This window comes from Temnothorax americanus, unplaced genomic scaffold, assembly GCF_048541705.1.
Source record: "Temnothorax americanus isolate GAGA-0224 unplaced genomic scaffold, ASM4854170v1 Scaffold30, whole genome shotgun sequence".
In the NCBI taxonomy this organism is placed as follows: Eukaryota; Metazoa; Arthropoda; class Insecta; order Hymenoptera; family Formicidae; genus Temnothorax; species Temnothorax americanus.
Window position 1 is genome coordinate 614,645 of NW_027509443.1, and position 21,760 is coordinate 636,404.

The window sequence follows — 21,760 nt, forward strand, 5'->3', positions numbered from 1 at the left end:
CGCGCCGGCGCTCGTCTCCGCGATATAGATGACGATTAAAAATAACGTCACGGAGCTTATAATAGCGAATTGTGGAAAGAGAGAGAGAACGGCGAATTGCTGGCTGCGGCAGAAGGGATAGGTATGCGCGTTTTCCGACAGCAATCGGATAAGGAGAATGAGATACCGGATAAAAGATCGGAATCTTCTCTAAAGCGAAGCAGGTAAATTCCATTTTTGACATCAGATTATTATAGCCTCGAGGCTGGAAAGCTCAGAGAATCAAAAAACGAGCAGACTGGAAAAAAAAATTAAGAAAATTGAGGAAGGTGCTTTTGAATTCTTGACTTATTTTTGAGAATATATGGTTCGGAAATTTAATTATTGATGCAACAATTCATCGAAGCTTGTCGCAAAAGTATTACGAACATTACGATGAAATTATGTGCCAATAGCAAAACATGATGAAGATCTCATTGAATGCAAAAATGGAACATAAATGGTACATACAATATTCTATGAAAAAGTTTGTCAACCAAGAGGGACGAAATATCGAAATATTTACAAAGATCTTTTTTGTTTGTACAAACCAGAATAAATGAAGAGCAATTGAATTACATCATTGAGCCATTTATACGTATATGTTGCCAAAATGAGATAACGCTGTAAAATATGAAATGTTACGATATCCCGACACTATCTATATCAATATCTCTGTTATATCTTTGTTAATTTATGAAGAACAGTAATAGCGATTAAACTAAACTTCAGAAGAACAAATATATACGTGACATGAAGGCTGATATGAGGAAGATAGTATTTAATGATACTAATTAGTATAGCTATACAGAAGTATGAGAATTAAATACGAGGTTCGTATATATAAGATGTGAAGTATAAAGCAAGGTTCGAAGTACATATAGCTTAAAACTGACGGTGTAACATCGTAGACAATATGATTATATATACGCTATTAAAGATATGAATAATCAAAAGGATGAAAATAAAACTGATCTTTACAGCAAAAGATAATGTGAGACAGATGATACATATGTATATTATATATATGTATAAAATCACATGTATCATATTATTATATTATTATTATCCAGGTTTCTCTCTTTCTTTTTCACGCGCTAATTTCTAAACAAATTGCATAGCGTGCGACGTTGTAATTATATATATATCATAATTGCAACAAAGTTGGGTGCGCTCTGAACAAAATTCGAGAAGGGCAGGTTCTGATCTTGCATCGCGGCAGCATATACATGCTCCGAGCGTGGCGCGCGCGGTGTCGGTGCCGGCGGCATCGGTGGTTCTCCCTCCCTCCCTCCCTCCCGCTCTTTCTTTCCGTCTCTCTCTTCTCTTCCCTCTCGCGTGTGCGGGGGTGACGACGAGGTTGAGAGGAGAGGCGCGATCGGGACGAGGGTAGGGGTAGGGGGACGATCGGTGTGGGATGGATAGCCGCGGCGCTGCCGTCACCGTCCTCCTTCTCGTGGTGGTGGGGGGGGGGAGAGTGAGTACCGAACGCACGCGGGAGGGGAGGGACGCCGAGCGGGGAAAACGGAGGGGAAACGCCGCGCCGCGCGCGCGCCGGGCCGTTCGGTGCGGCGGCAACGGCGTGCTCGGTGTCATTGCCTCGACGCTCGGGGCGGCCAGTGACTCCATCACTGACCTAGTGCCGAGCGCGACCGAGCGCCGACGGTGGCGGCCGAACGCGAGGCCATCGACCTCAGCCGGCCTCCAGCGCGACACACACTGACACATCGAGCGAGCGGAGTAGCAGCGCACCGCTGCCTGTCGTACACATCGCGCGGTGTCGTTCTTCGTCTCCGCGTTCCCTCCCTCTCTTCCGTCCCCTCTCTCTCTCTCTCTCTCTCTCTCTCTCTCTCTCTCTCTCTCTCTTCTTCCGTGCACCCGTTCCTTACTTTATCTTCCTCTCTCTCTCTCTCTGCCTAGCTCGCTTCGTTATACCTCTCCAGTACTTCTACCGTTTCGTCTCTCGTAGCATCTCTATGTTTCTCTCGGTTATAATACGTCTCGGCCATGCAGTATGTATGCTCTTCTCCTTGATCGAAAGCTTCTTCAAGCGGTCGACCTCTCCGCTCTGGAAATCACGAAAATCCGCGGAAGGCCGCCGCGCCGCGCCGCGCCGCGCCGAGGAAACGTCGATCGCGGAAGAAAAAGGGAGAAAGGCAGTTTGCGGTCGGGAAGAGAGAAAGGAGCGCGCGCCTGCCTCTCACTCTCCGCGCGCAACTTTTCCCGTTCGCACGCCTGAAAGCCCCTCGCGTGAGGTCGAAAGAACGATCGCTTTCCTTTGCACGAAAGTGGGATCGTTACCGTTGCCCGATATGCCTCCTCGATCTCTCTCTCTCTCTCTCTCTCTCTCTCTCCTCTCTCTCTCTCTCTCTCTCTCTCTCTCTCTCTCTCTCTCTCTCTCTCTCTCTCTCTCTCTCTCTCTCGTCCCGCACCGCGAAACCGGCCCTTATCCCTTGCCTTTGACCCGTCCGAGGCGAATGCGGCGAGAGCTCTTATTTTTCACCCGCTCCCGCATGCGCCCTTACATCCAATTCTGGGTTAAGTAGCGGACAGGTACGGCACTCGCGCGTGCGTTAATTGCGGCAGAATTGCTTTCTTCCGTGAGCGCGCTTGTGCAATCATGGCGGTTTAATCGGCCGGGCCTTTAATTAACGCGTCAATCAGAAAGCCGACAATCTGAGAAAGAGATTCTTTCTGTTCTCGCCGACGGTGGCTCGCTCCCATGAGGTGTCGGATATGACGACTTTCTTTCATCACACGTCACGATTTTTACGATAGGGTAATAAACACAATACCGTCACTTTATCAGAATTCTGTCGGAGCACCTAAATATCAGAGCAGGTTTATACGTCCGGTATCGCCGGGGAAGTATATCTTTAAGAGAAATTATGAAATGTTTGATTGACATTATGTTCATCAATTTAAGGAAAAAACGACAATAAGCAATATCTCTGATGCCGATGAATATCTTACCGTTTGAACAAACCTGAGTCTTATTTTTGCGACGAAGAAAAAGAGTGCCTGGCGGATTCTTATTGGTTGAATTATTGTTAAGTTTATCAGCAGCCGGATATAGGCTACTTTTTAATGTTTTTACGTTAGTTTTTTAAACGGAACGTCGGACTACTCAAATCGACAACGAGATCTTTATGACAATGTGACGTATAAACCCAATTCTTCGTCTAAATAATTTTATGATTAATCCTATCTCTTAACCATATATGAATTGAGAGATGAATAGAATATTTTAAGAGAGTCGTACGAGACTTTAAAGCTATATATGGATATAATTTTGAACTTCTGCGAAGTTGTTAGAAGTTGTTCATCTCATTTTGATGCAATGACAAGCCTGATGTGATAATCCTGAAGTTGAGCAGTCAATATTAGTCATAATACGGTAACTGTCATTGCACGCTGATGAACATATCCTCCACTTGATCATTTACACGTTTTCTTTTTGAAACATATCGATAACTTCCAAATACAATCGGACGTCGACACGATTTTTTCCACTTAAAATCACTTTAACGACGTATTTCCGGAATTTGGCAAATTTCCACGCTTCGCGAATCAATAACCGTGAAGGCTCAATGCACAAACGATGTGCTTTTCGGGGATTTGTAAGAAATCCTCTCATACTTTGAGATAAATTTATTGTCATGTCAAAAGATCAGCTGGTGATACGCAAGACGTCTCGTATTTTTTTATCCTATCAAAGAGAGCGTCAATGTTTTTAATTAACAATTATTAGTAAGAAGTATATGTGCGATAGTATTTATTTCATTTACTATCAATTATACACACAAATATTGATTTATTATATAGAAACTTGGTTTCTTGACCGGCTGGCTGGAAAATTATGCGAAGATATATCCGCGAGCATTCGCGGCGTATGTATTTTTGCATGGTCGACGTGTGCCGAGACCGGAAACGAGATAAATGAACACTGCGTTGCACATCAGAAATGCAACAGCAACAAAACGCTCCTCAGAGAGATTCGATCGCGGAACATCGTTTTGAAGTCGATTCAAGAGTCGGCTTGTTAGAACGACGTTGCAGGTGAAGTTGTTTTTCAATCGCGAGAGAGACAAGTCTATCTATCTCGATTATTAATCTCCATATATTTGATTATCATTATTTACTTGTATCTAAATCAGATATTTCACGCCGTCTATTTTATCGCACTACGATACGTATCTTCAAGACGATTCCGCGAGGTGTAACTATAATACAGCGCGGCCGCGATAGCTACTTCATTTTCCTTTACTTTTCGGCGGGGCACTTCTCGCAACAGGTTTGCCGAAGAGATTTTGCATCGGGACGGCAAGATAGCCGTCGTTTTCATCTCCCGATACTATCGGACTGCGGTAGAGTCAACGATAAAGGATTCTCCGAAATGTCAACTGACGCGGCGCGCATCGCCGCGAAGGTCTGCTTATTGCGCGTTAATCAAACCTCGCTCGGGACACATCAGAGAGAATAATCGCGTGAGTGCATGCCGCAGGATGCGGCTCTCTCTCTCTCTCTCTCTCTCTTTCTCTCTCTCTCTCTCGGCCCCTAACCTACCCCATTCGTTAACCCGACCAGTGCACGATTCCCCTGCGCGCAGATCGATTCGCTTCGAGCATGGATTAACCTACATAACGGGCCGGCATTCGTGCGGAGTCGCATACGTCGGGGCGATCATCGGTACAAAATTAACCTGCCCTGCCTGTGTATCCCTCTCGTCTCCCCGCCCCATCCCCTTTCTTCGCTCCCTTTCTCACCCTTTCTCCGTTCCTCCTGATTATCGCGTCGCCCGCGCGCGCCCTCTCCTCATCGCTCCTCGGCTGCAGTTCATTGCTCCGTATCGCGCACGAAGAGAGGCGCGTTATATGAATATTTCTCCCGCAGCCTCTCTCGTGAAAAACTTTCGATATCCGTGCGGACAAGCGAAGTACACGCGCGCGCGTGTGCGGCTTACGGCACTGGTAGATTGCTCCCCGGAACTTACCGGATGAGGTGAAATCCATGGCACGCGCCGAGTTACGGCCAGTCTCTATAATGCGTCTTTAATCAGATTTTAATCCGACTTCTTCTACGCTTTTTTTCCCCCCAAACGTTTACAAATTTTACAAGCTTTCTTCTAAATTCCTTTCGACAGTTTGGGCCGGTATCACAGTTTCCGATTAACATGATTCTCCGATTAAACTCACTCTGCATCTCTTTCTAACTATCCCCCTAGAAAGAGACGAAGAGTGAGTTTAATCGGAGAATCTAGGGAGAATCACGTTAATCGGAGACTGTGATACCGGCCCCTCGTCTATTAGATTCAACCTCGCGTGACGTATAGAAAAAGGCGAAAAATTACACAATATCTATAACCACGGTTAACGAATTTCCTGAATTTGTCTTTTGATTTTGTAAAAGATTTCGAGTGAGTTTGAAATTAGAGTATTACAGTGTTACAAATGGCGAATCCGTTGTGGTTGTCGAGAGTCAGGGATTTAGTCCGATTTTCTCAGCCCGTCGAGGTAATTCATAATCCTACTAACAATAGGAATAGAGATCGGGACAGGCGATGCGCGGACAGAAGCGCGTCAAACGCCGGGAAAACGATTTCCGCGTCCCGGCGCCCTTCGCTGGGGCCCGGAGCAATCCCTCGACGACGAACCGACAAATTCACGTTTTCACGGCGAGGGAAACGCTCTCCATACCGTTGTCGCGTCGCGGCCGCCTTGCCAGTGTCCGGAAACGAATAAGTCGCGAGACACAAAAGCGCAATGACGCGTCGAGGAAGAAGAGAAACTCGATGCGAGCGACGACAAGTGTGTCCCCTGGTCGTCAAGAGAAACAGTTTTCCCGTTCGCTTTCCTCGCCTTCTCCCCTTCGCCGTCGCGCGCGGTCGTTCGCCGGACCGAGATTACTCTCCGATGCGCGAATGGGGCGTGTGACGACCGCGCTTCCCGGTATACACAAATCGTCTATATATGGATCTTTACAAGGATTGACGATTGCTTGAATTATACAGCGGTATTATAGAGTGCACGCGGACGATCCCATTGATCGTGATCTAGGATTGTTAAATAGGGGGCGGGGGGGTTTGATATCGTTAACAGGATCTCGCCTCGATAATTACAATGGTTTAATATAGACGTCGGGCGAATGGTCGGGATATGCGACTGACCGCGGAATCGCGGGCGCGAATCAAAACTCGTATGTGTGTACCTATTTGTAATCTGTCGCGAAATTCATGGAAACTAATTTATATGTAAATTAAGTCGCATTAGCGTCATGTCACGGATGTAACGCAGTTTCGATGATGGCACACCAACGAGGGATAAACCGGTAAGATGAAATAGTTTGGATTGCGTTTCACATCTTTGTTGCAATCGTAGAAAAAACAACTGAATTGTCAGTATAAAATATAGCTGGCATCACGAACTATCATAAACCAACTTTCTTTTCAATCTATAGACAAACGGCGGCAAGTATAAGTAGGGGAGACCGGGACTAACTCGACACCGGGGCAAACTTGACACTAGGCTTTTTGCCAATTTAAATCTATCGTAGAAACTTGCCTTTTCTACTGTAAATGCGTCTTTATGTGCCAGTATTGTCAACGGAATTTTGTAACATTCTGAGTTATAATGTACGTTTTAACGCGACATAAGCGTTTTTGATAGCGAAGAGTAATTTTTCTGATCTCTCGAAAATGGTCTACTCTTTCATCGAGCTTTCGGGCAAAACTAAGCGACGTACAGCAAAATTTCCTTAAGCACGTTTGTACCTGAAGAAACGCTCTTTAAATGTGTACCATTAAATTTGCTTGAAAATTTTAATTAATTGTTGAAAATTGCCTTTGAAAAAATTGTGTCGAGTTAGCCCCGGTCTCCCCTACTGTATTTGAAAAGGCTATTTTAGGAAAAATGTTGTTCACCGTGTTATATCAAACGTTGTACATTAAATATACATTGATATAAAATAAACTTGAAATCTTTTCTTCCATGTTTCTAATACATCCCATTATCAAATTGTGATTAGATCACAATCTAAAAATCTATAAGTTTATTTTTTATTTTTTTTTAATTAAATATAAACCACAGTTTATATATATATATATATTATGGTTGGAATAATATTTGTCTATTAAAAATAATAAAACACGAACATCCTGTTACGGCTTTCCTTGTCCTATTCTTCATACCGAATTATAAATTTTTCTTCCATGTTTCTATGTCACATTATCGAATTATATTGTAGTTTATATTCAATTTAAAAAATCAAAAGTAAACTTATAAATTTTTTAGAAGCTGATGAAAAATGTACTATTAACTTTCTCTGAGTTCTTTCGGACCAAATTGTCCAAAGAACGAGATCGCTTGATCAACGACAATAATTAATCAAGATGAGATCAAATTAAGTTGTTTGTTTTATATACATGCATAACAAGAAGTGATCTATATCGTAAGAGAGATCCGTAAGGACCATCCCTCGCGCAATCGTCGCTACAAAGGTCGCTCTTTCGCACGAGCGAGTTATTTGAAGCGGAGAATGAATACGTGGTGTGTATCGTTAAAGCAACTTACATTTTTGGTTCGTCGATGATCGGCCATCAACGTGAGCGCCAGCTGGGTAGCACTTCCTCTTCTCACCCCTCTAAATCCCCGGTCGCGGAAGTTCCGCCTGGTCGACGCCTGGTCGGTCGAGCGGCTTCAGCTGCTGCTGCTGCTACTGCTGCTGCCGGTGGTACCGGATTCGCGCACGCCGATCATCGTTACCGATCTAATCCGAACGCTTCACCAACGTATGATCACAATATAACGAGCGACCGATCACTCTGTAAATTCATAACGAGATTCACTTTCACTCGCGCTCCTCTCTTTCCCCTTTCGCGCGCGGCTTCGCTTCGCGGAGTCGCGGAAGAAAGAGGAAAGAGAGGGAAATGAGAATCGCGCCGATCAACACAGATGTGGAGGAGCACACAGGGGGAGAGGGGAGAGGGAAGAAGGAGACAGGGACTTGGGGGGGGGGGTAACGTAGTTACGTAATGACTAAACTAAGGAAAAGAGTAGAGGATGCGGCAGCGAATGGTAGAGGCGGAAAGAAGGGGAGAAGAAGGCGCCAGATAACGTGGTGTCACAGTTTCACTTTTAAATTCCAAGTGGCGCTCTTGTTGCTCCGAAACCACGACGACGAAGGTTACCCGCTCGCTGGTTCTCCGCTCCACGCCGCTGCGCCGCTCGTACGCGGATTACCGTTATCGGTGACGTAGTAACGATAACATCACCGGATCTCCTGGTCTGACGGTTGGTCTCGGGCGAGGTCTCGGGCTTCTAGAGTCCGAGAGAGAGAGAGAGAGAGAGTACAGATTCTCTCTTGGACTCTGGACACTGATGCAGGAGAGATGGAACGGTCGGCAGCTGGCTAGATAATAATTCTCGAAAGAGACGAAGAGATAGAACAGTCTGTCTATTGTCGCTATTAATTGAGTGCGGGTTAGGCGAGCGGTTTTCGTGGTCCTCGATCGGTCGCGACCGGCGCACGGCCTCGGTCAAGGCCAACGGTCGCTCCGAATTGGCGCCGAGCGCCTCCTCTGGGGCGCGGCGCGATCCTTCGGAACCAGGAAAAATCGAGCTGTCTCACGGAAAGCGGGGAGTTCTGCGCTGCGAATCAACGGCGGACATGACGCCGGCCGTTTTTGCAACGAAACTAACTGCCCTTCCCGCCTTTGTGTCTCATGTTCCTCGACGATGCGCGATTAACAGTCACTCGCGGATAACTCGAATAACTTTCAGCAAGGGCGCTCGCGCAGCTCTCGAGAACACGGCGGGCCTCGATCTCGCTCAAGTCCCAGATTTCGCTCTTCGCGATTGTCACTGTTCATTTCGTGGTCCTTGATAGTGGCGCGCTTCGTTATATCCGTCGCCGGACAAGCGCGGATCGCCACGGAAGCTCGGCTATTTCTCCACGCTGGGTCCGCTAAACGTGGGGAAAATGATTCATGGTACGTGAACCACGCGAAATCGGTTTCAGGTTTGCGGGACGCGGTCGTGCAATAGGGGAGATATCGCGAGATATCCCGACGACGAAGACCGAGAATGGCCGCCGTCTCAGCCAATTAGCTGCCTTAAATCGCGAATCTCGATCGAGAACGATCTTCGTGCGCGCTCGAATCTTTTATAGTGCATGATTTAAGTCACTATCGACATAGGTGACATCACGTTAATAAGACTAGCAGACTGATTGTACGAGAACCTGGCAATAATTCCAGATATAATATAGCGATTATAATTTTGAGTTATTCAATTTTATATCGATAAAAATTAACTTTTTTCTTCTCTACGGAAGGTATAATCGCACGCGAACGTATAATTAAACAGATAGAGCTGATTAACTAAACTATAACAGATAAAGAAATGTAGATCCGACGTATAGATTGTAGACAATGTAGACAAAAGCAGTTATTACAATTGATAATTTAATCCAATTCTCTACGATGTGACGATTATGGTGGTTCGCAACCAGCAAACATTGCTGGTCGGATAATGAAATCGGTTGGATTAAAGTAGCTGATTCTCAAAGCGGATAGTCAGATCCAGCTGATTAAACTCGCGAGACGCTTCACGACCGTACCTAATTAATCTTCTCAACTGAGAGTTCCGAATTAGAATTTCACAATGAAAACGCTCGACTCGTGGCATCGGAATGTATAGCTATCTCACAATCTGGAATAATCTCCTGTATTCCTAGACACTTCGAGATGGTCTTTCGCGAATTAGACATTTTATATCAGCTATTCGACCTCGCATAATCACGACGTAAAAAGTGCTGAGAAAATAATTGCTCGGCCAAACTCGGAGCTGGATTTGCGCAAAAACACCGACGAATATAGTGCGGACCCTGAGAATCACAATGATTCCGACGTCTAATGTCGAGACCCAAGACGATCTCGGCTAATCCAATATCGGAGATCGCGGTCGCGCCGCATCGTCGGACGGACGGCTGCATGCGAAATCGCGACCCGCAGACGGGCAGTCTCGCCTATTTTTCAACGGCGCGAAAATAGTCGCGGCGAATAGTCGCTGATGCGGCGCGATATGCCGTATACGCACGACACCTGGACGTACTTACGTTTCGGACGATCGTCACCGTGGAGTAAATTTCACGCGAATCGACGCGAGCCCGGAGAAAATCGGAGAAATTGCAAACGGTCGTAGAAATCGTCGCAAAGGATCGCGAAAACTGTGAGCAATTTCTGGAGTTTCTTATTGTCTTTTAATTATATATAAAAAAAAACATGGCAGTAAGAAAGAAATTGAAGCTATATATTCTACCTTAATCTCCGAAACGGTATCGATCTCTTATTTTCTCTTCGATCGTGATTATGCCTGAAGCGATTGCTCGCGATGTCACAATTACCGATCTCGTTCGCAGACCCAGTTTCTTAGAAAGGGATAATATCGTACGTGTTATATAAAACTGATTGACCCGGCACTTTTCGAAATCCACGTAATCCTGGTGGAGACCTGAGCTGTCGTCTATTTTTATTGACACGTTGTTACATGAAGCGACGAAGAGGAGCGTAACGCGCGGCGTATATACCACCGTCCGCGCGACGCGCGTTTTATTTATAACCGCGGCGCGGCGTCCGCGCGCGATGCGCGGCCTCCGGTCGTGACGCGCGCGCGTGTCGAATATTACGCACGCCTGTGCTACGATTATCCACTCTCGCGTGCGTATCGCGATGGCTCATTGAAAAGATGCTTCGCGATCGCGAAGCCGCCGAACGGCAAACAGTTGCGAAACCATTGTCTTTTATCTTATCTCAGGATTGATTAAAACTTGAGAATTAGGTCCAAGAACGGAAATAAGGGTCGTTTCGCGACGTTGTATTTTATTAATTTCGTCACGCGTGCCTACGAAAGAAAACGAATTAAACGGAATTAACCGACGAACGTACGCGACAGTCTCTGAACTCCGGTATATTATTTGCTAATTTTTTTTGTACCTTGACGCATGTAAGTAACGTGTAGAATTTTATATGACCTGTTTACATTATAACAGTGCACGTTAATCTGATTCCTTTTGACACAATGGGAATTAAAAGTAGTTAAGAAAAGTCATGTACACTTGTGCTAAAAGTGCGTGACGTTACAAATTGAAACTACATGGAGCAGTGAATAAATGTATGTGAAATCAGGAAGCGTGGCAATGTGATTAATTCCAATAATAAGAATTTAGCTTCTCACGTTTGATTCGGTACAAACGAATTTTGCATAATCACGCGGCAGTCCATTTCCGGCTTTAGAATCCGTTCCATTAGCGATGCGTACGCGAACGATATTTCTCCGATACAGCGACGTTCAAACTTGGAGGAAATCTCCTTGAGATGGTTGAAAATCAGCCTCGGTCGAGGATCACGCAAAACGAATAAGCTTCCGCGGGACTTCCGCCGTTGGCATATAAATTCCGCGATAATATTCTTCGTTCCAAAGTTACGTTACACGAATCAACGCGGAAGAGTGGTTCCGTAAGCGGAAACCAATACATACGTAATCGAGGCCGATGGAGCCTATCATAACCGCCATCAATAGGACATTAATAACATATACTACCGCGCGGCGTCATTTATTTTCTACTGACGATTTAAGAAAAGGACTTTCTAACGACCGGTCTTATAAAGTGACGTCACCCATCAACATGAGCAAGCATAATTATATAGTATTATGTAAGTACACCGAATGAAACATTCTCGGCCACTGATAAGCATATTCAGTTATTCATCACGGTTTTCGACGATCTATAACTCTTCTACGTCACGATCTTCACACACGTGGCGCACACGGAAATCGAAATCGCACGAGGACGAGTGTCAAATTTCGACCAACTTTCACAATCGCGAGACTATCGATTTGAAAAATCGATTTTCAATTTTGAATTCTCCGCGATATTTCGTCTTCCGTCACAGTTCTGTCCGATTCGGGGTCCGAAATCGCGGAAGGCGCCGGGAAATTTTTTTACCGTCTTAAAGACGCGTGCGCGTATCTCAAGCCGTGCATACACGCACGCACGTGCGGAATGCCAGAGAACGCGGCGGAGCGGCGGCGAGGCGAGGACGATGGACGATGGGAATCGAGTGTCGCGACGCGCGTGTTGATCACGTCACCGGTGCATCTCGCGATGCATTGACATACAGGATAAAACTTAGTATACTTAAATTTCTCGCTTATTTAAGTAATCACACTGGTGACGGCTGCGTCATAGTGACGACGACGATGACGGCGACGCAGAGGACGATGACGCTCGACGATCGGCGATCGACGAGTTTAACTGATGTGACAATGACGTGACTGGATCGAGAATGACGGACGGATAGATTAAAAAAGGGTAGCGGTGAAGAGAAAAGATTATGACGAACGTGTGACAATGAGATGTATCGGTGCACGTGTGTGTGTGTGTGTGTGTGTGGGCGCGCGCGCGCGCGCGTGTGGCACCCCGGCCACGCCGGAAGAGTGAACGAGACGAAGAAAGTCGCGGTCGTGGGTGAGGTAAGCGGAAACGAGACGAGTGGAGTGAGTTTAGAGAAACGTGTGTTTTGCTCGCGGCCGGCGAGAGCGAGTGACGCGCGCGGAACGCGAACGAAAGAGAGAGTGACCGCGAGCGCGAGGCGTGCCGAGGAAGAAACGTAAAGACCGAGAGCAATCGTGCGGTGGTGAGAGAAACGTGGTGAAAGAACACGCGCGCGACAAAGAGAAAGAGAGAGAGAGGAGGAGAGAGAGAGAGAGAGAGAGAGAGAGAGAGAGAGAGAGAGAGAGAGAGAGAGAGGGAGAGAGAGAGCGCGTATGTAACAGAGAGAAGGAGAGAGGGGACTGCTTTGCAGTGCGCGGGTTAAGGACTCGCGAAAAGGCCGCGAAGGTCGCGAAAGAATCTTTCCGCGTACTTGGGTAAAAGGTATACGACGAAACGAGCGACGGACGAGAATCAAATGAAGAGGAATAACGCGAGGGGGGTAAAATGTGTGCGAATCGGGATCGGCAAATCGCAGGGGGTCCGGACACAATAACGACGAACGGGTTACGAGTACGTGTCATCTATATTTATATGTATGTGTGCGCGAGGGATGCGTGCTATACGATGAATATATCTCTGGGGGGAGTCTCTCTCGTTCGCCGAGGGGGCGATCGAGTCGCGCCGCGCGGTCGAGTCTCTTCCTCCTCGTCTTCTCTCCTTCGTCTTATCGTATTCCTCCGTTGTATACGATGTAAATCTTTTAACTCGGCACAACGATCCGAAAGCTCCACCGCCGAAAGCTCGGGGAGGGCATACCGAGACACCGAGACGCGCGAGGCCGTTATACCACGGTAAGGAAATACGTCGGGTATATACAAACGAGAGAAGAAAACTTGGTCACACACTGACGCACGTGTCCGCGGCACACATTCGCGTACTATTTCGTCCGCTCTCTTTCATCGCGCGGACTCGTCGTCGGTTGCCGTCAGCGCGCGCGAAGCCGGCCCCGACGATTCGTAACAACAAACGCCGCGCACTACTGTCGGTCGGACGGTTGAGTTCGGTCGTCGCACTCTCGCGGCTCTCCTCCTCGGCTTCTCTTCCTCCTCCGCCTCTCTTCGCCACCGAATAATCCCTCCTGTCGCACCGCGGGAAACTGGCGCGCGCGCCTCGTCCGAGAGCGCGGCACCGTGAGGCTCACGTGGAACGACGACGGCGACGACGACGGCGACGACGACGACGACGACGACGACGACGACGACGACGACGACGACGACGACGACGACGGCGACGACGACGTCGACGACGTCGTCGGGGGCGACGACTGCGGGGCACTGACGACGCGCGATGCGAATCCCGATGAGAGAGATGGTGACTGCTGAGTCTTCTGTCGCCGTTGCCTCTCCCGTTGGTCGGCGGCGGAGCCGACGAGACGACGTAGGAAGACGAGAAGGAGTTCCGTCCGGCAACGCCGATAAGCAGCGGGACCCTTCGCACGCGGTCAAGCCCCCCTGCTTGACCGCGTGGTGCGCGATTCTCCGCGTACCGGCGTCGCCGCGCCGCGTCGTGCGGTGTTTTCTCTTCCTCAGACGAGCACCGGCGCGGCGTCCGGACCGGACGGATGATGATCGAACTCCGATCGTCGTCGTTGGCGATCCGCGGCACGTTTCGCCCGACGTCCGACGACGATGTTGATCTACGGTTATCAGTTGTCACTCGCGGCACATCAGGTTTCGCCGGGATGCACGACGACAACGACAACGACGACGACGATGAGGATGAGGACAAGATCGCTGGAGAACGCGACTCGGCAAATAGAGCGAGAGTGCGACAGAGAGAAAGCGGGAGAGGTAGAGAAGGGTAGGGAGAGAGAAAGAGAGGGATGACACGATAATGTGAAACGACGCGACGTACGTACGTACGTACGAGAAGAAGCGGAGTAGTCGGCGGAACGAAACGTACGCGAAACACGCGCTTCACGGACCGCGCAATCTCTCGGTGTAACGCACGCCGTAGGGAAACACACGCTGCGTGTTCTTTCACTCTCTCTCTCTTTCTCTCTCACACGCACGTTTCGGCCCTTTCTCTCGCTCTTTTTTCTATCTTCCTCTCTCTCCACCCCTCTTTCCCTCGCTCTCCTTGCCTCCCTCTGTTTTTGTCTCGCTCTCTCGCCTTCTGTTTTTCGCGCTTCGCGCCCCAGCTGAATCGGTGGTGTGCGAGGAGAGGCGAAAAAGCCGTGGCACGTGTGATCTGTCTGTACACGTGTATTTATATAATTATCGTTTAACATTTATAATTATATATATATATATATATATATATATATATATGTATATATATATATACATATGTGTATACATATATGTATATATAATTATGTAGATAAGACGAGCTGCGCTACGCGAGAGAGAGAGCGGCGGGCCGTCGGTCGTCGCGCGCGCAGAGAGCACACACGAGATTACGGACAAACGCGGAACAGACGAGGAGAGGCCAGGCGGCAGCGCGCGCGCGGCGCGAGCGGCGTATAGCACTCTAGCAGCCGGCAGCCTGCCGCTCGGGTCAATGACCTCTCCTCGCCGTCGTCGAGTTCTCCGCTCGCCGCTGTTCCCCCACCGTGTTCCAACCCGTCCCCCACCATCGACCGACGTTTTCCCACCACCGACTCCGACTCCCGGTTCCCCGCGCCAACGGAGACGCGCAACCGAGCGGCGTCGTGACGCTCACGGTTTCGCGCCGAGTCGCCGCGTCGGCGTCGCGCGCGAACGTCGCTTTCGTTCGAGGGGTGAATTCGCGCTGGCTGGGTGGGGGGGAGAGAGAGCGCGCGACGGTGGGGACCACGCACCCCCGTTCGTCACCCTACACCGTTGCTCGGCGGGGTGCTGCGCGAGAGAGGAAGAAACGGAGGGGAGGCACTGGAAGGCCGCCGCTGTCGTCGCCGCCGCCACTGCCACCGCCGCTGCTGCCGTTTCTACTCCCAACCTCTCCACCCCCCCTCCCTCCTCCCTGATACTCCACGCTCTCGCTCGCACTTGGGTCGCGGCCGGGCGACCGGGTGAGGACCGTTCTCTGGAGGCGCGCACGCCGCCGGGTTCACTGGAACAGTGTACCCTCCGAGCGGTGCAACGCTCTCTCCTCTCTTCCTGATTCCGTTTCGGAGCGACGCTTCCCCCTTCCCCGAGCGCGGCGGAGAAGGCGGGGGAAGGGGGGGGGAGAGAAATGCGCGAGGCGAGCGGAGGGTCAGTGATGACCGATTCCGGCGATAAACGGGGGTACGATCCAGGGTCAAATTCTATATGCCCCCGATGCCGGGGGTGGCCTCCGTCGAAACTCGGTCTTACGTCTGAATTTGATCTTGGAAAGAGGACGCGCTGCGCGAACGCGCGGACGGCGGCGGCGATCTTGATCTCTAACGGGGGTCCTGATGTTGCGCGATACCGTGTTCCGTTTCTTTAGCGAAGAACGAAATATGACTCTTCAATTTGAACCGAATATATCATAAAAATTTGGTAAATTCATTATTGGAGCGATGAAGTGAAAAATACTTTGGCAATTCCTTGTTGAGCGAATGGAATCCTCAATATTCTGTTTGATTTCGAATTTGAGATTAAATTCGAGTGTACAACACGTGCCTGGATATTAACACGTGTCTACGGTTCTACGGTTACTATACAAAAGGTTAACGAGGCTCTGGGAGTATTTAAATTTTCTCGTGAAATATTTGCATTTTACTACCTCTCTCATTATAAAGTGTAAAGCATACCTAAAGCACTTCTTATTTCGCCTGCTGTGGTATAAAAATATGATAATAAATAATGAATAACTAATGAGACACTCGGTTAGTATGTCGTGTTTATCAAGGAGTTCTCGTTTCAGGGTCAAATTTTCATTGTCGCGAAAAGATTATAGTATGATAATATCGTTATCGTGGCGAGTAGATTTTTCCGACCTTTGAGCACCACATTCACAAATAGCAAATACCGAACAATCGCCGTCTAGCAGAGCACAGCCTTTCTTTATCGCGACTCATCGTTCTGCTCGCGATCAGAGATTAAAGATTAAATTTCAAAGTACTTGACTAAGATATTCTTAAAATATACAGAGTAGTTCAAAGTCTTTAAAATTTAATTTTAATCATCTCTTGAATTCGGAGTTGATATATTTTTAAGAGAAATATGTCAAGAAATATGAGTGACTTTACTATCTGTTGGAATCTTTATAAACATTGGTTAAAATATATTTTTTTAATTAAACTCGAATAAAGATATCTTAAAAAGAGAAACCTAACCCTCATCGAGAGAGAGATGTAATAAGTTTTATGATTTAATTATACCTCAGAGATGCTTAATGTATAAAAATCCTTTACTCTCGATCGCTTATTCGAAAGCCGTCTCTTTTTCTCTTTGCTCGTTTCAAGTCGAAAAAAAAAAACTGATTTGGAATTGATCGAAAAATCTGCTATCGCTCCAATAATCTGTAATCGAAGATTCTAAGTCACCACATTCTCGGCCAAGGAGTTCGGATGGCCGATACTTATTATTTGAGTCGTAACGAGCGCGCGCGGATATGTGGCGCGAGAAACTGGAAAGTAATTAATCACTGATCAGGCTGGTGCTAGCGATTACTTAAGAATTTCCTTTTAGGAGCTTCCTCTTGATCGAGCCGTTCAAGGTCGATACCAATCGATTGGACGCCTCCGTATTTACGAAACAATTCACGTTTAACGATCGTATCGATCAAGAGCACTCGTTGCGTAACCGTCTGTATTTTTTACATATTATGCAAGTGATTTTTTAAAATAACAACTAAAGGTGTCTTGTATTGCTACTAATTAAAAGGCATGATTGTATATAGTTCCACACACACACACACACACACATTCGTCTACTGATATTAATAGATTAAGAAAGATAAAACTGTTCTGATCTTTATCATAATTTTTTAACAGTAATGCTAGAAAATAATATGCGCATCGAATTATTTACGCGATTATTTTCTTGTAAATTATATACGTGAGTAATATTTATGAATGAAATGGATATTTACCATTTATAATCTAACTTTCAATATACGTAAATATTTCTCGATGAATATAGCAATTTGTGTGTATAAAGTTCAATCGCGAGAAACGTGGAAATCCGATATCGCATTTCCACTCAGGAGTTCCAAATATTAACCCTTTGCACTTGTATCTCAACCCTCTGTCAATACAATGCGCGGGGATGTATGGTTGATATATTTCAAGTGAAAATATCGAATTTTGCCGAATGCGTTATGCGTAAAATTACTAAAATTATACTTTAGCGAATTGACAATGTACGTCGCTGTTACGCGATTGTAATATTCTTTCCATCATATTGTATTACACATTGTGTACATATATCCATATGGAATATTGCGAATAGATGCCAAAATATAAAGTCAATAAGTATATATAATATTGCGTGCAACCACTTGTGGTCGGGGATAATCATATAAAACTGATAAATTATTTTTTATTAATTTATATAATACTTTTATTTAAATTTTTAATATACCTAATAAATAATTAAAAGTAATTTAATTCACAAATTATTATGAAATGATATTGTTTATATTGTTGACATATCAATATTTATTTTATATTTTATAAGTTGTTTTTTATTTTTATTCCCACATAACAATTATTAAGAAATCTTTATACGTTTTAAAAACGTACAATATATTTCTAGCAAAATTTAAACAGCATTAATATTGCACGCTTTATTATTTATTTATTTTATTTTATTCTTTTGTCATTATTATTCTTTAAGAATACGCAAGATACTATTTGAAACTGAGAAATTGGATCTTTACGGCTAGAAATCGTCTTGTCGTACGGCCATTTCCTTAACAAAACCGTACAATTTATCAAGCTCGTCTCCATTTAGGGTACTTCACCACGTTAGCTGAAGTTTAAGGTCAGTTGTTTATTCGGCCACTCCCCCCGGCCGAGTACTCTTATCGCCGTTTCTTAACGATTACGTGCATGTGTCGTGCATGAATGTGTTGTTCTTGCCCACCCACGTATCGAGAGCGGCGTAGAGAACGAGATTAAGAGCAGAGAAAGAGAGAGGATAAAGAGAGAAAACGAGAGCAATCCGTTCTCTTCTGATTCTCAAGAGAGGGGAGAGAGGCAGGAGGGGGAGAAGAAGGAGAGAGACACTCGCGCGATCAGAAAAGCATATCCGAACGCACTCGAATGCCTCGCACGACCAGTCCTTCATAGGACATTGACTTTGAGATATCGTCGACGACGACTAGCCGCGACGACGCTATCTTATTTTGGCTTATCGCACTTGTTTCGCCGTACACCTTATCTCCCCGCGCTATATGTCTCCTTAAGTCACCGCTCGCTCGCTCCCGTGCCGATTGTTGCGGCTCGTGAAATTGTCGCCTCGCTCTCGCGAATATTTCCACGTGCATGCCCGATTCTCTTTGTCCGTTGACGACGAATCAAATTTAATTAACGACGATTAGCAAGCACCTCTTCCCCGAGAGGAGATTATTAGATTTTCGATTTTTGCCGGATACGAAGTTCTTCTATGCGCGATTTATATTATATTCCCGTTTTAATTTTTATAGAATGTGCGCATGAATGCTTAAAATATTTTAATGATAATTTTAATAATAATATAATTTGAAAGAATGAATGTGTATGGGGTCAACTTTTCTTTAATAATAATTTCGAGAATAATAACTATGATTCGTATTCTTCAATATTGAAATTTTGAAAAGAATTTGCTGAAAATCTGCTGAAAAATGTGAGCGAACAATTATAGACATATGACTTTCGAGAAATCTTAGCAAATTAATGGCAGAAGTCATCGCGTTGTATTTTCCTGCCTCCGCTTACGCGGATTCGAAGTTCGAAGTTGCAGTAAGAGTGCCGCGTAAAGCCTTGACACTAATTAGTGGGAGAATGGAATGCTCGCACAAATGCAGAAAAAAAGTATACGCATTTGTCGGCACGAGAATTAATACCTGTCCGTTTTATTATTAAATGATACCACATGGTGACATTTAAAATGTAGCGAATATATCGGGTGGTTGCAGCGCAAACAATCGAGAAATTTGTCTTATTATTAATCATTGTCAAGGATTCTTCTCATCAGTTTTCATAAGCGTCATTGTGTCGGCTAACAAAGCGACTTTCGATTGGCCGCCTATAAAAAATAATGTACAATACGGCATACCTATAGTTGGACTGCACAAACAGTGATAATAGCTATTGATTATGTCACACGTTATAGTGTAGTAGCAAACGGTAATGAAAAGTCAGTGTATTATTAAGGACGAATATTCCATCGCTGTGTTAGATTCGCAAAAACAGACGGGAGAGCATATACGGCCGACCGCAATGGAGTATAGCAATTTGCATAATTGCGAGTAGTAATTCATCTGCGCGAGAGCTGAGGATAATAATAATCGCGTGGCAGTTGTGATGCAATTCGGTTTTTCGTTGAGAGAAGCGTTGCGTAAGGCGTGATTGCACTATTTAAAAATTTGTCGGAGATCCGAATCACGCGGCCCACCACGTTCCGCCACAGAATTGTTTAATTTGCTGTTGAGTAGGCGGAATTGCGGTATAATAGCGACGGTATAAATTATGAACAGCGGGGAGAATAAAAAGAGAAAAGTGCCATATGTGTTGTGTTAAATTTTCAGACGCTGTAAATTTCCAGAAACGCAACTTTGCCATGTACCTAATTTTTTTTAGATCCACTTTTACCTTATTAACGTTAGATATTAGCTTAAAATCTAATGATATTAGCTTAAAATCTAAAGTTTATATTCTTAATCCATATTAGTATGGTATTTCATGTTTTAGTAATAAAACTTTAATGCGATTTCTATATCCGATTTCTTTTCGCATCAATTAAGGAAAAATAAGGAATTAGTGCATACGTGTGCCCGCAACTTTTTTCTCTTTATACATTCTCCGTATTCCTCGGTGCGTGGCTACGTCCACGTGTACTCCAGGGAGAATTTATAGGTCTCTAATATACAGTTACCGTTATAATATATGGCTCGATAAATCCCGCGCCGCGCACATATGCATTCGCGAAGGCTACATCAATTCGCGCGCTCTCCCTCTTGGTCCACGGCGATCCGAAAACTACACGAGTGTCCGGAAACAAACGTGAATTATCCGCCTATCCGCGAAATCGATGGATTTAAGCGACGTTATACGGAATATTCATCGATGCCGTATTTTCCTATCGTCCAGCGTTTACGTTTGCGCGCGCGAAGGGTTGCTATCCGAAGTATCGATTCCAACTATGGGAAATATGCAAATCCGCCGGCGACACTAACGAGCACGTGCGATCGTATGGAGTCAGCGTATGTCAGAATATGAGCAAGTAGAGCACGGCGTAGATAAAGGGGTGGGGAAAGAGGGGGGGGGAATGAAAGGACTCGCGTCCCGGAATGCGAAGATTAATTCAATGTGAATCACGCGATGCAGACAGCGATGGCGCGTACGATGACGGAACAATCAGAGAGACAGGGACAATTTATGTAATACCTGAAGAGTTGACTACCCCTTTGTGCGCAGAATTTCGTAAAAATTCATGACACGAAGTAAAAGACTTGCGTGCATTGTAAAATATACAAAGCGAGATACAAAGCTAAACTTTTCGTGTATTCTGAAATAAAAATGCTTTCGTGAAAAGGAGATCTTATATTTTTTTATTACAAAAAATTATGTGCAAGTGTACGTACCTTGCGTATAAATTACTCGTTCGCATAATAGTATTTTGCGAAAATATATTGGAAATATCGAAACATTATATTTTTGTAAAAAAAAAAAAGAACATTACAAAATATGTGTTTATAAGCAAGAATTTGAAAAAACGATAATTCTTTGAGAATGACTTGAAAGGAGGAAAGTGATTCACCTCCACTCGTTTCCGCTCGTTCTCTGAAGTTCTAGATTTCTCGAGGAAAGAGAAAAACGGGGCGAATCGACAGAGAGAGGCAAAAAGATAGCGGCGGCATGTGAACGTAAATCAGTCAATGTTGTTTAACTGACGTTCGCGCGAGAGTGTAAGCGCGTCTCGGGAGAGCTACTGTTTTCTGCGTTCGATTTTTCTCTCTGGTGGTTTCCGTCTCCCCTCGCGCGGCATACTTTTTCTTCCTCGAGCCGTTTGAACTGCAACGACCCTCGGCTGGAATTACATTATCGACACTGCCAAGTTCACTTCTGTTTACATTCGGCATGCCACACGTAGCT

The 21,760-nt window shown here is 45.7% G+C and overlaps 2 protein-coding genes across 4 annotated transcripts in view; one reads left to right on the top strand and one right to left on the bottom strand.

The window, feature by feature from the left end:
• The window catches only part of Hr4 (nuclear hormone receptor 4), a 178,237-nt gene extending 168,879 nt beyond the window's left edge, over nucleotides 1–9,358 (bottom strand). For 2 of the 3 annotated variants that reach the window (XM_077412557.1, XM_077412556.1), the window contains exon 1: nucleotides 7,587–8,017. The gene's annotated coding sequence lies outside the window, so the exon portion shown is untranslated. Of the gene's footprint in view, nucleotides 1–7,586; nucleotides 8,018–8,148 lie in introns of those variants that run through there. The other variant, XM_077412554.1, reaches the window with a different exon arrangement.
• Nucleotides 1–21,760, top strand: part of LOC143900822 (uncharacterized) — a 312,581-nt gene that overhangs the window by 151,793 nt on the left and 139,028 nt on the right. The window lies entirely within an intron of this gene.